We start from the raw sequence: 20,046 nt of genomic DNA, 5'->3' as shown, positions 1-20,046 counted from the left end.
GCCCTGGTCACGGGCGTGCTTGGGTGTGCACAGCCTGGCACCTCGGGGCATTTCCTCACTCCATGCCTCTCGAGAGGCCCCCCAGAGGGCTGTCCCTGATCAGGAGCAGGCCATGCTCCCTCCTGGCTCCCTTCCGCTCCCTCTTCCCTTGTTCTCTCCACCTGTCTCCTTCATCTTCATGGTGCTGTGGGGCACCAGCCCGTCTCCACCCTCGGCACCCTGCAGGAAGGGGACAGGTGGACAGGAGACAGAACGAGTGGATGAGGGGCAGGTCAGTGGAAGATGGTGCCTGCCTGCCATGGCCCAGCCTGCCCCAGGATGCTGATCTGACACTGGCCTCCGAGAGAGGGTGGTGGCACGCGTGGCAGTTGTCCCTGCGGCCTGCCTGCCTGGAGTGCCTGCTCACCCACTGCCTGGTCCCCACCTGCCTCAGCCTTGCCAGCCCCTCCTCTGCCCCCTTGCGGGCCTGAGATGGCTGTTGCCATGGCAACCCTGCTCATTCAATCCAGGGATAATGAAGCCAATGTGTTTTTCATTTCCATGAGCTGGAGTGCAGAGCAGGACAGAGAGAGGGGCTTTCCCCTCTTGGCCCCTCCTTCCCAGGGAAGAAGCAGACTGCAGGGAGACAGTGCGTGGGGCCTGACCAGCAGACTGAAGCACACCAGTGGGAAGAGGCTGAGACCTGCAGCCACTCAGCTCTCTCTCAGCTCACCACAGTGGGCATGTAGCTGGGCAGTGCTAGCTAGATGGCAGGCCTCTTTGCCAACACTCAGCCTGGAAGAGGCGTAGTGCCCCAGAGACCAAGTGGGGGTGCAGAGCCAGGCAAAATGGGATTCTGTTTCTGGCTGTGTGACCTCATACTAGTTACCTCACCTCTCTGGTCTTACTGTAGTAGAACTGAGTTCACCAGGCACTAACTAGGTCCTATCTGAGTGGCTGGCCTTCTGCAGTCCCCAGGGATCCAGACAGAGCCCCTGTCCTCTAGGAGTCCACAGGTGAGTGGGAGAAGGAATTCATATCAGGCACCCTTCTCAGCTATAAAACTGAGGCCAGTAACTTTTACCTGTTGCTACCAGTAACAGTAACTCTTGGAGTTACCCTTGGAGGGCTGGCACATACAGTAAGTGTTTTATGTGCTAGCATCCCTCTTCTTCTCCATCCTGGGTCCCTGGCCTGTAGCACAGAGATAGCAGATGTTTAAGAAATTTTCATGTGTGAGTCAGCAGTCACAGCTGCCCGACTCCTCTCCTTCCTCCAGGGTCTGGTGAGATGGGCCCACTCCTCTGGAGGTGGAACCTGGGCGGGAGCAGAGCAGCGCTGAGCTGGGCGGGGGCAGGGCTCCATGTGGCCCTGGCTTGGGAGAACAGGGCTGTCTGCGAGATCCATGGCCCATGGTTGCCACCATACACCTCCCCCAGCCCCTCTCCAAGGGCAGGAAGCCAAAAGCACTCACGCAGAAAACCCTGGCCTGTCTCCCCCACAATAATTCAATCACCTTGGAGACCAGTGGCCCTCTCTCTGGCTGGGCTGACAGATTACAGCAGGAGGGAAGGAAGTGCGGGTGGGGGAGGGGTGGGGCAGGGATGCCGCCGTGAACTCAGAGCAGGGCTTGAAAAGTGAAGACATGAACCCAACAAGAGGAGACAGCCTTAATCTATCTTCCATTAAGCTGTCTCAGGGCCACCAAGGACGTCACCAGGGCAGAAGGGGCTGAAGATGGCTCCTCCTGGGACCCCCTTCACCCCCACCCAGCTGGGCTCCAGCTCCAACTGGTGAGGGGTCAGGGAGGAGGGGAGCTGGATGGGCTTGCAGGTTAAAAGGGGCAGGAACATAGGAGGGGCGATGGTGGAGAGAATGGCGCCTCTGGTAGGCATCACTCACCAACACACAGTAGGCACCCTGTTCACGACCAACTGAGTAAGGGACTGCGTGGCCACACCTGCAGGTTGTCAGCAAGCAGTGACTTGGTAGCAGGCTGAAGGGCGGCCATGAGCACTTGAATGGGGCCCATTTGCCCAGTTCACAGATGGGGAGATGGGACAGGTGGGCCAGAGTCACACAGTTAATCAGAGCCACTGGAAGACTTTCTAGCATGAGGGTCCAGGCCAAGCTGCCCTCACCATGAATTATGCTGCAGGGTAGGGGGCATCTCCCCAGAGTCCCCAGCAGCACCCCATCACACCCAGCCCAAGCCAGCAGCAAGCTGCTTGTGATGAGGATACTGCCCCGGCCCCTCCTAAGGCCCCTCCATGTGGCCATTAAGGATCATGTCTAATAGCAGCATTGAATGGCCCTGAAGCCTCCTCATGACTTAAGTCCAAAAGAGAAGAAAAGAAAATTATAAGGTGACCAGAGAGAAACACACTAGAATGATGACCAGGATGACCCCTGAGTGGGAGGATTACAGGGCAGTTTTATTTTTCTTCCTTCACTTTTCTGACTTCCAGACTGTCTGTGGCAAGCATGCATATACTTTACAATAAGGAAAAAAAGGACATTATTAAAGTTTAAAATAAGTCACTTCCACTAAATGTGTGAGATTCTCCATTTACAGGACAAAGTCAAGCTCATGTTGGGTTAGGCAGCAGCTGTGCTTAGGCACCCAGGGCCACACACAAGAGCCTCCTCAGGGACTGCAGGCCCTGTGAGGACATCCTGGGCAGGAGGCAGGGTCTGGGTCTGCCTTCCTTTGGTGGTGTGTGTTTCGGCAAGTCGTATGCCTCTCTGTGCTCTGCTGATCTCCCCCTGCCCTTCTCACCTCGCAGGGTGGATATGAGGACTAATGGGTCTGGGCGTGCTTGAACTAAACCCGTAAGCCTTTGTCAACTGGGGGCACAGGGCGGCTTCTCCAGTTAGAGGGGTGCTGCCTGGGGCAGAGGGGCAACTGAGGTGCCTCCAAAGACAGGGCCCAGGGGCCTGGCCTGAACAGCTCCGGGAGGCGAGGCCAGCTTTTATCCCCTGTTTACAGTGGAAACACAGACTTGAAAAGACTTCACTTTTCCACTGTTTTTGTGGCAGTGCTGTGGGGAGCAGGGCTTCCTGAGAGCGAGGCCAGCTTTCCAAGGCCACACTGAGTCCAGCCCCAACAGGAAACATCATGTTTTCAATTTACAGGTCCCTGCCAGGCGCTGTGAGCAGGCCCACGCTTCACTGGCCCGGCTGTCTGGGGAGAGCAAGCCCGGGCCCTGCTGCAGCTGGGAACCGAGACAGGCCGGGTGGGGTCCCAGGACCCAGGGGGCCTCTTGTGGGATCCCTGAGGGGCCTCATTCCCAGTGCACGGTACAGTTTATACGGTTTTGTCAGCAGCAGATGCACCGGAGACACATTGCCACAAACTCCAATCCCTGGCCTCCTGGCGCTCACATCAGCCAGTCCTACCTTCTTACTGGGTAGATGGGGAAACTGAGGCCCACAGAGAAAAGAGACTTCCCAATGCCATCAGATTATTAGTGAAGAAAGACTGACCTCAACCCAGATTGGCAAATTCCTAACGGGGTCCCCTGGCAAAGGGGGACTGTCCCGTTCCCCACTGATGACAGTGATGGCAGCTCACCTCCACTGCACACCTCTCACAGTCCAGGTCCTGCAACCTCCAAAAGCCTTGCTATCAAGCAGGTCCTTGCCAGCCCCTCCTATCCCCAGGTGCTTCTGGGAAATTCCCGGTAAACTGAGCAATGCTTGCAAGAGGGGTGTTCATTCAGCCAGTGTGCACCGAATGTTATGCCAATGGGCTGTGCCTTGGCACCAGGAGGATGGAGGGCTGACTCCCTACCTCCCTGAGCCTCAGGATTCCAGCAGTATGATCGGGAGGGTGACTGGGTTGGACTGTCAGGAAGACCTCGGAGCTCTAAGATCTATGCCTCTCTCCTCCCCTGCCAGACTGTCAACTCCATGACGCAGACACCCAGTCTCTTGCTCAGAGGCATCCCAAATACTCAGAAGAGCGCTGGTCCATCATAGGTGCTAAATAAACGTCTGCTAAATGACTAAGCGGTGGTGGCTGGAGGGGATTCCGCTCACACAGTGGGTTTGGGAGAGGCTGGGAGCTCTCCCCACTAGCCATATATTAATGACATTTCGAGAGAGAGTTGAAATGGCCCTGGAATGTCATCCTGGCCCGTTGGGCCTCCAGAACACGTGTGGTCTGTGTGGCTGCCCCATCCCCTCCCTCCATTGTGTCCTCCAGCCCCAGCCCAGGATGCACAGTGCCCTCCCTATGCCCCGTTTCTCACTTTCTGGGACTCCCTGAGCTCCAGCATTAGACAAAGGGCACATTTTCAGGGAAAATAATCCCTTGTTTGTTTGTTTTATTCACAAACTCTCCCCTCTCTGCCTTTTCCCATCCAGGACATTCCTGCTCTCAAACAGGAGCCACTCTCCAGGCTGGATGATGGCCAGGCTCACACCGGCTCCCAGGAGTGCTGTGGGCTAAGCCCGGAGGGTCTGCTGCAGCCAGGAATGCCGGGGCTGCCTGCAAGGAGTGGGCTCCACACTCTGGCTGCAGGTTGCCTTCCTGCTGGCTGGCCCATGGGGAGTGGGGAGGAACCTGAGCCCAGCCCAAGGATGGGCAGAGATGAGTGGTGTGAGGGGTGTGGTGGCCAGGGGGAGGGACACACACATGCAGGTCTGTACACATGCACACACACACACACACACACACAGACAGACACACACACACACAGAGCGCACAGACTAGAGAAGTCCTCAGAAGCAAGCAAGCACCAAGGTAGAGCCCAGACCAGCCCAGAGATAGAGAGGAGGCCTCCTGCGGGAAGGGTGCCCTCTGGGGTTGTACAACCCAGCTGATCGGGGCAGGACAAACCCAAGTGAGAGACACGGTGCCAGACAGACAAAAATGGGTGAGCAAGGAGCACTGGGAAGTGCAGGGTTTATCATGAGAGGAGGCCCACACACAGAAGGAGGCAGAGCTGGAGGAAGAGGCAGATGGGCAGCTGTGGCCGCTGAGAAGTGTGAGGGCGGCGGGACAGAAACAGGTGGACAGAGGACACCTTGGGGCAGCTGCCCCACCCTGGGCGGACTGCTCTGGGTTTCTTTTGGGTTGTGCATTAGGGTAAGGCTTGCTGCCACCAGCGGTCTCCCTCCCTATCTGGGTGCTATGACATCAATGTCTGAGACAGGCCACTGAGTCCCCACTGGCTCCTTGCGAACCCCCTTGCTCTGTACCTGCAAAGCCTGGTGAGGTGACCTGGAAGGTACACATTGGCTCTTCTCTTTCCTAGCTGGCTCCAACCCTCAGCCTCAGCTGACGCTCAGAGAGAGGCCTGGGAGGAAGGTCAAAGACACACAGTGGAAGGAGGAAAGCCCCGCTGGAGGGCAGGTGTCACCTGGGGATGCTGCGCCCTCCTCTGCAATGGCCTGGGCCTCTTCGGGCAAAGCCCCTTATGTCCTCAGTTTCTCCCATCCAAAAGGAGTGGGACTGTTGGACCCTCGGATCCCCCAGCCTCTGGCATCCAGAGTTTTACACTGAGCCTGCATCTTGTGTGTGCCACGTGTTTTCTGCGCACTCCTCCCCCAACCTCAGCCGCATTTCTAAATTAACACTTTGAGCTCTTCTATGCCCCACACCAACTGGGCTTGGATTTTAAAGACCAGACTTGCAAAAGGACATCTCAGCTACAAAGGGATTCCCAACATGAGCATCCCTTCCCTGCCAGCACCCAGGGGAGCAGAGCCACTCTCCTGACCGTGTTTGGTCTCTGTCCTCTGACATGCTAGGTTTCTATGAAAGCTCAGTGAGAAATGGCACACAGTCATTCTACAGATCAAAACCTTCACCGGCTCCCCACTGCCCATCAAATGGAGGTGCAATCTACTGGCAGGGCCTCACCACCTGCCACTTCTCCGACTCATCCCTCTGGAGCCAACAACTGGGAGTCCAGGGATTGGCGTGCCTTTGTCTTCACTAACTCTCTTCTGTCCAGTTGGTCACGGCCCTTCCGTGCCCCTCCCAGTGGGAGCTGTGTGTCCCCGGTGTCCCTGACGCTGACCCCACCCTGGCTGAGAGAACTGTCCTGGGTGATGCTGAGAAGGGCTCCAAGCTGCAATCTAATATGGGCAGGCCTGCCCCACAGCTGGTGGGTGCAACCTGTGCTGGCCGCTTCAGCAATCCCAGTGGAATCTGAGGAATGCACTCACGATGCACCTCGCCCTCCAAGAACCCAGCAAGTGGGCCCCATGATGCAATCTGAGGATGGGCAAGAGCCCTTGGGAGGTCAGGGAACCTGAATTTTACAGACCAGCTCCATCGGAAACAAATTCTGACATGCCCTCCAAGAAGCTTCCCTGATCTTTCTGGTTGGCAGGGGTCTTGGTCCCTTGGGGTAGATGCTCTGTGCCTGGGTCTGGCTGAGGGTTCAGGCTTGAAAGTTAGATGGAGCCAGGTTCAAATTCTTTTTTTTTTTTTTTTTTTTTTTGAGACGGAGTCTCGCTCTGTCGCCCAGGCTGGAGCCAGGTTCAAATTCTAATCCTACCTCCCAGTGGCTGTGTGATCACGAGCATATTACTTAGTGTCTCTGTTCTTCAGTTTACTCATACTTGAAACAGATTTCTATGAGGATTAAATTAGATAATACATATAAAATAACTGCGGTAAGTGCTAATTAACACAACTACCATTAAGATTCCCCCAACACATAACACACACTCTACAGGATAACTTAGTGATTAACAGCAAAGATTCGGTCTTAAATCCTGGCTGGGTAGTCTTAGGCAGGTCCCTTGCTCTCTGTCTGTTGATCAAGGTATATTCTCAAAATTCTTCATTACACTCCTAGAGAAGCCACCCCCCTCCCCCCCCCCCCGGCTCCCTGCCCCACTGTCCACTGTCCTCTGTGGCCTAAGGGGCTTCCTAGCAACAGGGACACTAGGCTGCCCTTGGACTCTTTGGTCCTAATCTGCTCTCAGAGCCTCTAGGCCAGGGACATCCAATCTTTTGGCTTCCCTGGGCCACACTGGAAGAATTGTCTTGGGTCACACATAAAATACACTCACAACAGCTGATGAGCTAAAAAAAAAAAAAAAAAAGTTCGCAAAAAAATCTCATCATGTTTTAAGAAAGTTTACGAATTTGTGTTGGGCCACATTCAAAGTCGTCCTGGGCCACGTGTGGCCTATGGGTCGCGGGTTGGACAAGCTTGCCCTAGGCCAGTGCCACCTCCCGGGAGTTCCTCAGCCCAGAGCCCTCCCTGATACAGCCAAGCAGGCCCTGAGCAGCCCAGGCCCCAGGGTGTCCAGGGTCAGCTCATTCTTGGTGCAGAGCCAGCAGATTTGGAAAAATCATATTGTACTGCGATTAAGTGCCTTTAATTCCTGTTGAATCCCCCATCTGACTCACTGCCTCCTCTCCTGGCTGGCCCCACAGTCATTACCATTTAAACACCTCTATTATCAAACTGCCGGGCACCAAAGGCTGGCAGAAAATTTACTTCCGTTACAAAGGACCAATTCAGGGGAAGGGCCCATTATCCAGCCACTGGTTGTTCATCTTTCCCATGGAGCTGGGAAGGTACAAGAAGGACCTGTGTAAAGTTTGGTAATGGAAGACTTAAAATGATTTTTTGGAGAGTTTGTGTCCTCCTCCTCTTTTGTGTCAAAAGATGCAACGGTGGCCCTCATGCTCCATATGACAGGAGTGAGGGTTGGATGGGATGCTCCTTAGGTTGAGTGAGAGGCCAACCGAAGGCCAGTCTGGAGTTTAGGGTCAAAGGACCCAAGTTCCTATCTAGTTCTGCACCTGGAGACTTTGTCTATTTTCCTGACTTCCCTCTGCCTCAGTTTCCTCATCCATAAAATGGAGATGATACTGGTCCCTACCTTATAGGGTGTCACTGGGATCAAATAAATGATGCCCTGGCTGCTGATACTGTTGTCATTATTACTATTATCATAACCATGACCATCTAAGGGCTTTGTAGCTGGCCTGTTCTCTGCCCTTCAGTGACAGACATGCCACAGGCGCTCATTTTCCTCCTGTCCCAGAGGCTCTAGGGAGGGTGGGTCTGTCTAGGGCATGCACCAAACACTGGGTACAGATGTGCCCCAGGGAGGCTCCCAGCTGGGCCCTAGGCGTTCTCACCCGCCATGTTCCTGCTTGGTCAGGTGTCACAGTGTGCCCTTAGGAGGGTGACATGTGGCTCTGAAGGATGCCCCCAGCAGGCACCCACTACTCTGGGTTCCAGCGAATGAGGCTGAGCTACTCTGAGCCCTGCCCCTGCCCCAGAGGAGCCTCACACCGTATCTCCTCGTCCCTGCTGCTTCCTGACCTGAGGTCTTGGTTGCTCTGTGGATACTTGAGTGTATGCGATGTACCCTCCATTTGGTCAGCATTTATTGAGTGCCTACTACATTCCTACACTTAAAAAGCAGTGCTCTGTGCTGGTCATTCACTTCATAGGGATATGGCCTACGATGTACCAGGTCTGAGCCTGTGACTGCCTCAATAGCATGGCTCCGTCCTTGCTGGGCCTTCCTGTCACAGGACAGGGCCAGGTGTGTGCCCAGTGATGCTCTGGTACAAACACTATCACCTGCCCCAGCCCTAGCCCCACCTGAAATTCTTGAAATGCTCTGAGTGTCAATCCATTACAGTCATCCTCCTCCAGGAAGCCTTCCATAGCCCCTCACTCCCCAAGGACTCCTCTTTTGATCTCAACACATCCCTTGCCCTGTGGACACGGTGCATCAAAAATTCTCTTCCTGCGTGTGGCCTACAGTGGCCTAGACTGTGAGCTCCCCTGGGGCTGGCACAGGTCTGTTTCTTTGTCTCCTGAAGAGCCGAGCACAGACCCACACAAATAGTAGGTGCTTACTAAATACTGCTGCCTTACTGAGTACAGATGGAGAGTGCAGTGGAGAGGGGCTGACTTGTGCAGAGGCCTGAAGGTGGGTGCTGTACCAGGCACCACATGTGAACTAAGGACCCAATGGGACTCCCAGCTCAGGAAGGAGACAAAGCTCTGGCCCCTGGCATCCTCTGAGCGACAGCCCAGGCCAGTCCCTAAGTTCTAGGCCATGGCCTCATCCCCGGTGGGGTGAAGGCCCGGCAGTGAAGAATTCCTTCTCTGGCATTAGCCCAGACCCAGCTGCCTTACACGAGATCTCATTAGGACAGGGCCAGCTTTTTCACCTCTGCTTATTAACTCCCCTGAGCAGCAGTAAGTGGAAAACCAGAGGGAGCAGGGAGTGTGAGAGCCTTTCCATTTCTGGAGCTCACCGCGCTGTGTGTGGATATTCCTGGAAAGCTTCCACGGGGGCTGCCCTGGCTGGGGTGGCAGGACCCATGGGCTGGGAGGGGGTTGTTGATTTAGGCTGACAGTGCGGGTCCAAGAAGGGACCAGTGTTCAGGAGCAGGCAGCCCCTCGGACCTGTCCTGAGATGGCACTGTCTTTTCCTAGGGACTCAGTAGCTTAAGTTGAGGGCTTAAGCCTGGTGGGGCTGCCCGTCCTAGATGGACCACACAAGGAGAGGCATGGTGGGCCACATGAGTTGGCCCAGAGACCAGACTGTGAGCCACATGGAGCTCCCAGAGCTCACATCCTCCTAGCAAGCACGTTCCACTTCGGGCCTCAGTCTCCTCATCTGTAACAAGACAGAGAGGGCTCTGTCGGGTCATTCTGCAGTTCCAATGCTGCAGGCTTTCATGTGTGTTAACTAATAAGGCTCCCAGATGCCTCAGAGGAGCTGCAGGACTGCCCCCACCCACTCTGGCCCCTGACCTACCTCCCAGTAGGTACCAGTTAGTGATCCAGCTCAGCTTACAGAAAAGATCTCAGATCTGAGTGGACTCCGCTAATGCCTGCAGAGTTAGGGCCTCCTGGAAGGCAAGGGAATGGCCAATAAATGGCATGTGACACCCAGGGAACAGCTTCTCTATCTATCCCTAGGGCTCTGAGGCTGGCAGAAGGCTGCTGAGCCAAATGCTCTGTGGCTAGAAGGAATGGGGCGGAAACCCACAGATCTGCCCCAGGGAGCCTGGTAGAGGGGACATCAGGGAATGTCTGTCTGATTTTCATGAGGTTTTAAGGGCAGGAAGATCCCTGCCAGGTCATCTAAATCCCTGGTTTATCAGTGTGAAAACTGAGCCACAAGAGAGGAACTGGCTCAAGTCTCTAGGCCAGCTCCCCTTTGCAGGCACCAGTGTGTCCCAGATAGGCCAGATCGCAGGTATTTTCTGGGGGCATCTGTTTAAAAATTGGAGGCCTAGGCCCAACTCCAGATCTACAGAATCAGACTCCAGGAGAGGGGCCTGGTGATCTGCATTTAAACAGGTGTCCCAGGTGGCCTGGGAGTGCTAGCATGCCTGGGAAGCACTGCGCCTCCATCTCAAAGTATCCTCCTGGAAGTTCCCACTTGAAAGCTCAAGAGAGGACCTGGGGGTCCACTGTCTCTGGAGAGGGAAGTGTCTGGGTCCAGAGCTAACAAATGCCCACTTCAAGCAGATGCTCCTGTTTGAGGGGTGGGAGGTATCTCCCTAAGGGCACCAGTCTGCTGCTAACAGAGAGGACTGGTGCTGTGTAGCTATTGCTGCATTTTATCCTGCCAGGTGGGTGCACTGCACCCCTTTACAGATGAGGAAACAGGTGAGTCGAAGATGAAAGAAACTTGTCCAGACTCACCTGGCTGATAGGTGGCAGAACAGAGATTTAAACCCAGAACCGTCTGTCCCTGAAACCCACACACTTTTGACCACACGCCACACTTTATCCTCTATCACACTGAATTTACGTGAGCAAAACTGTGTGGTGACTTCTCCAGCAATGGAGGTGTCTGGGCAGCACCTGGGGGAGTCAATACTAGGGATGAGATGATCTTTATCAGCCTTTCTGGAGCTGTGGCTGTGGACAGGCTAAGCTGGCTACAGGATGCAAGGAAATCTGTTGCATTTCTTCCATATACAGATAAAAATGCTCCAGATTATTTATAGGTTCTAGTGCATCAAAGTCCTCCTGGCTAAATCCTTGACCATGCTGGAGCTGCCGGGCAGGAGGCAGCTGGGAACTCCTACCTGAGAGGGAATTGCTGGGGGCAGAGGCAACGAAGCATAGGGGGCTGGAACCCCAGGTGGTGACAAGGGCACCTGGGCACCAGGTGGTGACAAGGGCAAACTGAGGGTGGGCCAGATGGAAGTGGCACCACGGGAGCAATCCACAGAGGTTATGAAGCAGACGTGTTCCCCTAGGCTCCAACAGAGGTCCCTAAAGATGCCTCGGGAGCGGTGGAGGGTCCCAGAACAGCCGTGAGGCAAGATGTGCTTGCTGTTTCCCAAACTGGAGCTGAAGAAGGGTGAGAAGCACTTAATGGGGGAGGCAGATGTGAGCAAAAAGCTTCCAAAGGCTCAGCGACCATAAATTTCCTGCTCTCCGTTAACCAGTCAACACCCTGGGGGCTCTAGAAGGTTCTCTGGGGCCCAGCTCACCCAGCAGCCAGGGTGGACGGTCACCTGTGGGGGTCACACTGAGGTCCCTGCCTCTTCCCTCCTCCTGCACTGGCCACAGTCCAGAGCTGAGACATCAATCAAGCAGACCTGATACCCAGGGAGCAGGGCTGAGAGCACGACCATGCGCCACACGATGCACAGCATTATTTCTCGTGGAGTCTGCACACAGCCTCCGAATCCTTCTTAACACGGCCCACAAGCACATTAGCAACTGGGATGCTAGACATCACCTTGTTGCTATGCCCAGAGGAAGCTCAGGGTGCACCAGCTGGGTGCCTGTGGCTTTCAGCTGCCCTTCAACACAGAAGTGGCCAGGGACTGTGCTGGGGACATGGTTCACAGCCTGCCCTGAGCTTCCAAGGAGTATACGGTCTAGTGGGGAAAGAGCAGATGGCTGGCTTGGAGGAGCAGAGACAAGAAAAGGCCATGGGGTGCCTGTGTGCAGATGAAGGAGGGAATGGGCTGGGGAAAGAAAGGGGGGCTCTTGGCTCAGTACACTCAAACTCTGCAGCCCTTGCTGGTGGGAGGAGGTAGGCCCCCAGGGGAGCTCCGCTTTGGGTAGTGGCACCAGCCCTGTCTGCAGCGGAGGGAGACGAGCACCTGAACCTTCCATGACTCCCTGCCACACTGCCTGAGCAGAGCCAAACAAGAGGTAGATCGTAAATGGAGCGTACAGCCAAGTGCAGCCGGAGGGTGCCTGCAGGTAACAAACAGGAAAATCGGCTCCAGAGGGCGGAGGGCTCTGGAGGGGCTGTTCTGCTGCCAGCCTGACTCCTAAGAAACACCCCACTTTGGGAGAACTCTCTAGGCCAGCAGGGGCAGGGCCAGGCTCTGGGGAGTAAATCCCCTCTTCTCCCTCCTAGCCTTGGAGCCATCCCTGCCGCAGGCATCCTCCACTCGCTGGAGAGCTGGGCTGGTTAGCAGGACACAACCTTTGTGCACCTCTGAGATTCAGACTCTGCTGGCTGATGTGGGAGGGGCTGGAGGGCAGGGGTGACCTTTCCTGGGAGGAGCGAGGGCTCTCACCCTCCTAGCTCTGTCTAGGGTGTATGCTCACTGTCAGGAAGCTGGGAGGGATGAAGGGCAGGACTGGCCAATATGTGGCCCAGCCTGTGACAGCTGCTTGGTCTGGGGCTGTTTGGGCATGAAGTACAGGGCAGCCTCAAGCACAGAAATCTACTGTGGGTGGGGCGGGGGGAATGAAATCGCTCACATCGCCTTTCCTCTATTCATTTCAGGTTCAGTCACCTGGGTTCTAGCCATGGTCCTGCCTGCCTCGATATATCTTTAGGACAAATGCCCTGTGCCTCGGTTCCTTATTTTGTCCTGCAGGACAGCAGTGGCCTTGCCTACAGAGACAGCCTGTGCTCTGCAAACTCACCTGCAGGATTTCCTTCCTCAGGCCTCAGTTTCTTCACCTGCAAGATGAAACAGGGCTCTCCAAGCATGCACCATGCAATAGAGCTAACAGTGGAGACTGCAATGACCGGATTTCAAAGACTTAGTATGATGAAGAATGTAAAATATCTGCCCTGTGAATCTAATACATTACCATCCCAATATGTAATCAATGAAAAATGAAAAACAGCCTGGTGGGCAGTCTGATGCGCACTTTAAACGGCATGAAGAGTGTCGAAGGAAGGCTCTGGATTTAGGAGGCCTGTCCAGGGAAGGCTACTGGGGCTTCTAGGAGGCACAGGTGTGGCCTGAGGAAGGCTTCTGAGGATAGAGTCATGAGGCAGCCCATAGAAACTCAGGCTGGAGCACAGAGTGGGAAGGTGTGATGAAGAACAGGGGCGGGGGGCGGCGCGGTGGAGCTGCAGCCCAGGGTGCTGGCAGAAGGCTAGCATGTGATGTGGCTGTGAAAGGAGGCTGGGGCCAGATGGCGGCGATTTCGAATGCCAGGCTGAGTCGGCTGGGCACGCAGCAGGCACTTCCAGGAAGACTGGCTGACCAGGGCCGGGGACCGAGGGAGCTTCCTGAGGGCGTCCAGGTGAGTGGTGGGGCCTCTGCACCTCACAGGCCACTGAGACCCTCTGGGCCTACACCTTCCAGCTTCCTCTCCCTTCAGGAGAGGACAATTTATTTATTCATGAGGATACAAATGCTCCCACCAGGCAGCCAGCTCCTGTACACCTCACTTCTAATTATAGCAGGAATTTCATTAATGCTGGAGGGAGATGCCAGGTTTCCAACCATCCCTTGTTAGTGGGCACAGGCCGCCTCTCATTTTCCTGCTCCAGCTGGTGGCCAGCAACCCACATGCCCAGGACGGTACAGGGCAGCTGCAGGGTGGGCTAGCAGCCTGCACTCCTGAGCCAGGAGGTGGCCGGCACGGCAGGGCCATGGGAAGGGATGGCACCTGCCCCCACCACCTGGCCACACACGGAGTGCAGCCTCCAGCAGCTGGGAATGTGGGGCTGTCTCAGACCCGCCAAAGAGCAGGGTGGAAGGGAGTGGCATGTTGGCTGGAGCCAGATTTAGGCAAAGGCAGCAGGTAGGGAGGCCTCTGTTGTGCAGAGCCCTGAGGATGACAAGAAGCAGTGACATGGTGGCATGGTGTAGCCATGCTGCTGGGAGGCCTGGTAAGGAGTGGCCCTGAGAAGGAGAGCAGAGGTGAGTAGGTGCAGGGACTGTGGGATACACTGCAGGGACAGGGAGGCGTGTGGCAGAGGAGGCAGCCTCTGGGATGTAAGAAGACAGGGAAACTGGGCAGGAGAGAGCTGCAGGGAGAGATGAGGACAGACTGCCATGGGGAGATGGGACAGAGACACGCAGAGATGGACCCACTGCCTCACCCTGCAGGGAGAGCCCAGACACACACACACACACACACACAGCTGAGCTGGGGCTTGGAGGCCAAGGCTGGAAGAAGTAAAGAAATGACTAGTGCCAAGTGAGGCTTGGCTGCTCACAGAGGATCCCCCTAGCAGACCAGGCCCGCCTAGGGGGAGCTGGTTGGGCCCACCCAGAGACTTCAGGCCAGAGGCTCAGGGTGTAAGTCTGTGGCAGGAGGCATGGCCGCCAAATCCATGCCCTCCAGTGACCACGGGGAGCTGTCAAGACCTCCAGCTGTGGGAGGGCAGGTTGGAACTCTTGGGCCTGAATGCTTGGCCCCCACACTGCCCCTTAGTCAGCTCCACTGTGGTCAGGGTCCCCCAGGCCAGCTGAATGTGGAGCCAGTGTGCACATGGAGATCCTGACACACACGGGAGGGAGGAGTCTCCCCTTTCCTTGAATACTCATGAATATTCATACAGCCTCACATGTCCTGCTGAACAATCACACCCATACACAGGCGCACACTAGTACACATGCACTTACACACAAGCACACAGCCCCACACCCTCCTCCCTCCCTCCCTCTGGAAGCTCTGAGCCTCCCAGAGCCACTACTTAGGCTAGGGTGCACTGTCATCCTGGGTCTCTGGGCAAGGAACCCCGGTCCCACATTAGGGCCAGAATGAGAGAAGCTGCTAAGAGGAAACCGGCTTTGTCAGGCCCAGCTCTGGCTCCCAAACTGAGCTCACCCGGGCAGGGGAGGAAGGCTTGGAGAACACACTCCTCATCTGCTACCCTCTCCTGAAGGATCGTGGCCCAAATCCCAGAAAGGGAAAGGGAGCTGCTGAGGTTACACCAGACAGACCAGCATATCAGACCTAGGTCTGAGGCCCCCACCTCCCAGACAAGGGCTTTCTATACCTCCCCACCCCCCTACCCAACCCACAGCCTGTTAGACACCCCCTGATGTAAGGAGTGTGGCTCTTTCCCTCAACCCTGCTCAGTGCCCCTATGTCCATGCAATGGGGCCAGTCAGCGGGGAGCTGGCAATGATGCCTCGGCGCCTGTATCCTCGTCCAGTCCTCCCCTGGGACCTTTGGGAAGGGGCTCCGGAGGGAACAGGCTTCCTCCCCATCAGTGCAGCCTCCCCAGTAACCATCCTGGAGAGTCTCATGCTCTCTCCCAGACTCAGGGATGCTCCAAGCCCCAAAATCCCCTGTCCAAGTGGCCCACACAGCCGCAACCCCAGCTTGTACACAGTTTAGTGACGAGGAACTCACCACCTCTGCAGGAGGCAGCTTTTTAACATAAAATCTCCAGATAGCTCAGACTCTTGGAAAGTTGAACTGGAAGATGCTGAAGAGATAGCATGGGGCCCGAGGTCTCCTGGCCGGAGTTCACCAAGCAAGACTATCCTTTCATCATTAGCATGGAAAGTGACAGAACTGGCCCATCACTCTGACTGTCACTCCGAATTATAACAGAGCTACAGTCACAATATCCTATAGCCAGTACCACCTCCTTCACTCAAGACAGCTAGCTAGGACCCATGAGAATCACTCACTCAATCACTCACTCATTCAATTAACAGAATATCAATGGGGCCACTGCTCTGTGCCAGGGACTAAGACGTGGTAGTGAACAATGGTTCATTCAATGTTCTTTTTAGTTTAACAGCTGTCCTTCACCCATTTTACAGGTGGCAAAGCTGAGTCCAGGGAAAGGCAGCAACTTCTCAAAGCCATACAGGGAGCCAATGGTCAAGAGCGGAGCCCCCACGCTGCCGCTGTTGGTGCTGACAGTGGGCCAGCCCTGGGAAGAAGGAGAGAAGGCCGCATGTTCGCCGTCCCCACCCCCAGCCGTTTCTAGGACACCAAGGTATTGATTACCACCCTCGCCTTGGAGTGGTTTTCTTTTCTTTTCTTTTTCCACCAAGGCTTTCTCTTCCTCATTTTTTTTTTTCTTTTTCAAAGAATCAACTCGAAGCTGCTCCTATGATTAATTACCAGCTGCCTAATGCTCCGCCACTGGCAATTTCTGGAAAAGGAATGAATTACCTTGAAAAACATCCGAAAAGAGAACCCACCGTGAAGGAGAATTTCAAAGGTTACCAGACAATTAGCAGAGGGTTCCCCTAGCCTTATCGAGTTGCAGGCAGGCCCCATTGGGAGGGGCAGGCCACTAGCCTGGGGGCCACCCTCTGGCTCCAGAGAGCAGCAGACTTGGCGGGCTGGGCAAAGGCTGCAGGGCAGAAATGGAGGGGCTTTCCCCAAGCAGCTCCCATGCTTGTCCTGGGGCCCCGGCCCTGGCCTCTAAGGCCTTGTGCACTGGTTAATCCTGATGGACCTCAGTTCAAATCCCCATTCCAGCACTGACGGCTCTGTGGGTTTCCTAACCATGCCAAGCCTCTGGAGAATGAATTAGACAAACTTCCCCGTGGGATTCTTGTGGGGAGAAAGAAGTATTAAAGGAGCATAGTGCCTGGCACACACACAGCAGATGCTCACGAGACTATAACATTTAAAAATATTCATGGCTTCTAAGCATCCTCACAGCAGCCCTGTCAGCAATGTCAGTATAATCAGCCTCATTTTCAGATGAGAAAGCTGGCTCTCACACAAGGAAAGGGACTGGCCCAAGGTCATGCAGCCGATCAGCAGACAGCTGGGATTTCCTGCAGCGGGAAGGGAGACGGAGCCTGGCTCTCCAATGTCGGAGCTTGACTGAGGCTCACCTGGCCCTGCCCTAGGCCCCTGGAAGTGCTAAGCTCCAGGAGGGACGCTGAGGGCAGCAGGGGATGTTAGAAGACAGCTCCACACCAGGGCGAAGACTCCCCTCTCCCGGGCTGCCCCAGCGCCACGATGCCTTGGGACAAAGGGCTCTGGCCCAAGTAAGGATTTTTGTGAAGCCTCTCATCTCTAGGTTGAGAGTTGCCAAGTAAACAGGGATTACACAGGTCACCCTCGGGCACAGGGCCAAGTGAGATCAACCCTGAAATACCACCCCATGATGAGAAATGCTGGGGCACGGGACAGAGCTGGGCTCGACCTCAGGACCTGCTGGCCCCAGCTGCTCTCAGTTGCTCCCCAAGGTGCCCTGCCCCCCTTATCAGGCGGGGGGTCCAGTTCGTATCCATCCTGGCACTGGTGGGTCCTCAGGGGGAGCAGGGTGGTGGAAACTGAGGTGTGTGGAGAGAAAGGTGGGTCCCAGCACCCTTGAGGAAAAGGGCTGACATGTCCCCAGTCCTTGCTGTGTGCCAGGTGTGCAGTCTCCTCACTGCGAGAGTGGAGCAGGTGCCGCCATCTCATTCCCATTTGAGAGATGGGTAAACAGAGGCAGAGAGTAACCATGCGTGCCAGTCAGGATTTGAATTCAGGTGGTCTGACCCCAGAGCCCAGTGTATCCACCTTGGTGTGTTTGTGAGAGTGGGCAGAAGGGGTGGGTAGCCCTGCACCCATTTCAGCCGACATGCTCCTGCTCACCCGGGCCTCCTTTGGTGGGGCTGCCCATACTCCACAGGGTTTAGAGTGGTGCAGAAAGGGCTGCTGTGCCAAGACCAGGTAGCCAGACCTGCCCCTCTCCCCGGGCAGACCTCCAGCCCCCACCCCTAGCAGCCACTCTAGAGAAAGGTCAGGCCAAGAGGTCCCTGGGTGCCAGGTAGAGGGATGGCCCATTTGGTGGCTAGCACCTGCCCTCATGAGGACTCGCCTACGTCCGACCCAGCCACCTCCCGCCAGCCCCGTGGCATACCTACCTCAGTGATCTGCAAACCACCAGTGTCTCACACGCCGGTCAGCAGCTCGCAGCCCCTCCACCTCACTCCAGCTCCATCCTGCTGCAATGAAAGTGGGAGGTTAGCGAGTCTACTCGCAGCAGAGGCCCGGGCACTGACCATGAGGCCACTGCCCAGTGCCACCGTATCATCCCCATCTGACAGAGGAGGACTCTGAAGGGACATGATGGGGTGCCCTGGCATAAACAGGCCCCTGACTCCCCACACCTGCCAGTTACTGGTTATGTGATTACGGATATGCTCTCAGACTCTCTGGGGTTCAGTTTCCTCATGTGTGAAAGTGGGGTCAAAGTATGTCTCAAGGTCGCTGGGAGAATCCAAGGAGACGTGATGACAAAGGCACTTGACATTCACTCATTCATTCAACAAACATTTAGCAAGCATGCCGATGTGATAGTGACCCCTACCCTTGCGGAGACTCAGACGAGAGCAAAGAATCAAATAATACAAAAGTAAAAAGTAAAAGCAGTGCTTGCCAGAAACAAACAATGAGTCCAGGAGCCACACAGCAGAGACTCAAGGTCCCAAGTGGCCTCTCTGGAGAAGTGAAGTTGAGCGACAAGCCAGGGAGAGGCAGGCCAAGATGCGGCAAACAGCATTCCAGGCAGAGGGAATAGCATATGCGAAGACTCCAAGATAGAGAAAAGTGCCTGGCACAGTAGAGGATTTGGGGTCCGTGGTGTAGCAGATGCACTGAGCAAGGGAGGGGTGCTGTGAGTGGAGACCAGGGGCCAGGGACAGTAAGAGAGAGGGTGGGCAGGAGCCACAGCAGCATCTGGGCAGCTGAGGGACGTGACCCTAGTTCTATCTAGTTCAGGAAGCCCCATGGCTGTGAAGGGAGAAGGGCTTGGAGGGATAGGAGGAGGCAGAAGAGCAGTGGGGACGCTGCTCCAGGGTCCAGGCCAGAGACGGTGGTGCTCGGGGCAGAGATGGCAGCAGGCAGAAGTGCAGGGCCTGCTGGTGCACTGGGAGTGTGGGCACACGACCATCCTTGTTGGGTGGGGCTCGGCTGGCCCACCTCCTCAACGGCCCACCAACATGTCCCCCACTGCCCACAGAGCCCCGAGGGCAGGAGGGAGGATGACAGCCAGAGGCCTGGCTGGTGGGCTTCTCTGGGGTCTCAGCTGGAGGCTGGGATGTGCAGAACCCTGAATTCAAGCTATGGCTGTGAAGGTGCCCCAATGCGTGGCCGTGAACAATCATGTGCCTCTCTGCACCGGAGTGCCCACCTCTAAAAACCAGGAAACCTGACTGCAGGGCCGAGCTCCTCTCAGAACAAAGATGGTGGCTCACAGCGGGAGAGGTGGTGCCCACATCACGTGAAGCATAGGCCTCCATACACGCCAAGGGGCGGGGTAAGGGCCTCAGCCTGGACTCCACCTCACTGTGCACAGGCAGGGGCTCCCAGGGAGAAATGGTGCCCAGGGCCTCGATAAGAGGCAAAGAGGTCTGGTGATCCAGAGGCAGGCTCAGTAATCACAAGGATCTGCTTCAAATCTTGGCTTCGCCCTCATACCAAGTGTGTGACTTGGACACATTTCTTAAGCCTCCCTCTACCTCAGTTTCCTCAACTGTGGTAGGGGATAGAGAAATAACAAGAAGGCCTCCCTCAGAGAGCTGTGCAGACTGTATAAGGCACTGCATGCGAGGGCCAGACACCAGCGGCTCTCCACACATGTCAGCTGATGCATGGATGACCCTGTGGGGGCCGGTGCTGGGCTCCATGAGTGCTGGAACCCTACACCCCAAGATGCTGGGGCCAGGCCCACTGTCCCCACCCCAGCCATGGGGAGAGGAAGTGGCTCTACATCCTGACCTTCTGGCTCTGGCAGCCCCCAAATTCTGCTTACCTTGGAAATACAAACAGTTTTGGGGTCCACTGACCCCAATACTTCCCTTTCACTGAGGAGGAAACTGAGGCCCAGAGACAGGCAGCGTTTGCCCTCATCTGGGGTCACGCAGTGAGTCAGTGACTGGGGCAGAACTGGAGTCGGCCTCCTGCCTACCCACCGCCCACA

General features: G+C 55.8%; 1 protein-coding gene across 4 annotated transcripts in view; it reads right to left on the bottom strand.

The window, feature by feature from the left end:
* The window catches only part of ZMIZ1 (zinc finger MIZ-type containing 1), a 246,166-nt gene that overhangs the window by 135,022 nt on the left and 91,098 nt on the right, over positions 1-20,046 (bottom strand). For 3 of the 4 annotated variants that reach the window (XM_032141309.2, XM_032141271.2, XM_058436430.1), the window contains one exon: positions 17,990-18,070. The gene's annotated coding sequence lies outside the window, so the exon portion shown is untranslated. The remainder of the gene's footprint in view (positions 1-17,989; positions 18,071-20,046) is intronic. The other variant, XM_032141279.2, reaches the window with a different exon arrangement.

The sequence above is a fragment of the Hylobates moloch genome, unplaced genomic scaffold (genome assembly GCF_009828535.3).
Source record: "Hylobates moloch isolate HMO894 unplaced genomic scaffold, HMol_V3 SCAFFOLD_3, whole genome shotgun sequence".
Lineage (NCBI taxonomy): Eukaryota > Metazoa > Chordata > Mammalia > Primates > Hylobatidae > Hylobates > Hylobates moloch.
This window is presented reverse-complemented; position numbering and strand designations above follow the sequence as displayed.